The sequence below is a fragment of the Etheostoma spectabile genome, unplaced genomic scaffold (assembly GCF_008692095.1).
Source record: "Etheostoma spectabile isolate EspeVRDwgs_2016 unplaced genomic scaffold, UIUC_Espe_1.0 scaffold273, whole genome shotgun sequence".
Taxonomy (NCBI): domain Eukaryota; kingdom Metazoa; phylum Chordata; class Actinopteri; order Perciformes; family Percidae; genus Etheostoma; species Etheostoma spectabile.
This window is the reverse complement of record NW_022605577.1, coordinates 636,102-638,006: the sequence shown is the minus strand read 5'-3', so window position 1 is coordinate 638,006 and position 1,905 is coordinate 636,102.

The following is a 1,905-nucleotide window of genomic DNA, read 5'->3' as shown; positions in this document are numbered from 1 at the left end:
GATTGATTCCACACAACGCTCTTTGTGAAGTACAAATCTCTACTTTCATTCATTCTGGGATGTCTTATTCAGTTTTACAGCATTTGAACAAGTAGTACTAGTATTAAATATAAATAGTATTGAGTAAAAGTTGACATATTCCAATCTGTGACTATCCATCAACATACATTTCTTTAATTTTAGTCTAAATAATTCCTAATTTCTGCTTTTACAACTCAAACATTTGGTATAATTTCCTAAAAATTACGTTTATCAATAAATTTCAAAAATAACTGTAAAACTAAAGTTAATAAGTTAGTGTCACGTGGTATTTGAAAACATCAAAAAAAGTGAAACATTCAAAAAGTGTTGAAAAAAGGGACAAAAACCTAGGAAAAAGTTGGAAACATTGGGGAAAAAAAAGCGTCAACAAAAGTGTTGATTTTCAATTTTGACAGGAAGACAACACAAGGGTTGACCTTTTTTAAGCCAAGGACCCTTTAACTGAAAGACAGACGCAGCAGTGACCCCCTACTACATACAGTATATTGTATAAAATGAAGTTGCATATTAAACTAGGCCTTCATTAGCGTGTTGGGCGGCCTGAAGCCTTTTATAAATCATGTATTAACGTTAAACATACATGTGGCACAGCAAATGCTTAGGATTAACTATGTGTGGGTGGCCTTAGTGACAACATAACCTATAGGCCAGTAAGCAGTGGGGATTTATATTGGCTGATGATATGCTGGATTCATGTTAAGACTTTTACATTTTGGAAAAAAACTTGAATTTTGGAGGCCCCACTGCATTGACGCTGATGAGCCTCTAGGGGTCCCCGGGCCCCCTGTTGAAGATCCTTATGCTAAAGCTACAGTCAGTAATCGCTTAGAAACAGCTAGCCAAAGGTTACAAAATCCTAGTAAAGCTTACTAATAAACTTCATTAATTAGACTCTAGCAGGCTAGCTGTTTCCCACTTTTCCAGTTTTGATGCTAAGCCAAGCTAAGCTAACTTTAGCTTGCTTTACCTTCATATTTAGCGTACAGACATGAGATCGGTCTCAGTGTTGTTATCTAACGCTCAGTAAGAAAGCAATTGAGCTCATTTCACCACAAACATTTTTTGTTCAACTCCATTTTCTTTAAATCTTGTTGATCTCTGAGGACACGCGTCTAATTTCTACTCGTCCTCCTAGTAATGTACAAAATAGGCCAGAAAACCTTAAAACAACTAAAGAGTCACTGAAAATAGCGCCCCATGGGATCAGGACCCCGTGCAGGTTGTCACGCCGGTGACCCTCAGGAGGAATGAAAGAGACTGCTGATAATTGAATCTTCGAATGCATGAAGGACGTCATTATCTAAATATCACAAACATGACGTCAGGAAACTGTCCTCTATGCTGTCTCCTGTTACTGTTCTGTTATTGACTGCTAGAGGTGAAGTGGGGGATGTCTTCTCATGGAGTCCTTTCTCTGGACAAAGTCAGATAACGTTGAATATCTCAATAACAAAATTCCTTGTGATAATTAAACAGATATTAAAGTGTACTTAGTTCGGCATTTCTGCTGCTTTCTGTATTCTGCTCAAATGCCACAAAATTCTTGTTGTGTTTAAAACAAATGAAAAGATTCTAATATTTCCAATATTATTTTGTTAAAGGTGCCCTGCTACACATATAATGTCTGAGCCAAAACTGCAGTATTGTGTAGTAATTATCTGATTTCAATGACTTCAAACAACACGTTTCACATTACACACAGTGTGTTGGCACATTCTTTATATACAGTACATGTCATACACATCAAACCATAGCTGAAAACTCAAGGTATTAAATTGCTTAAAGGTGGCCTGCCACATGTATTTCATGACTTTATGGTAATGTTTGAAGTTCTACCATGGACTCTGTAACTTGGTTACCGTG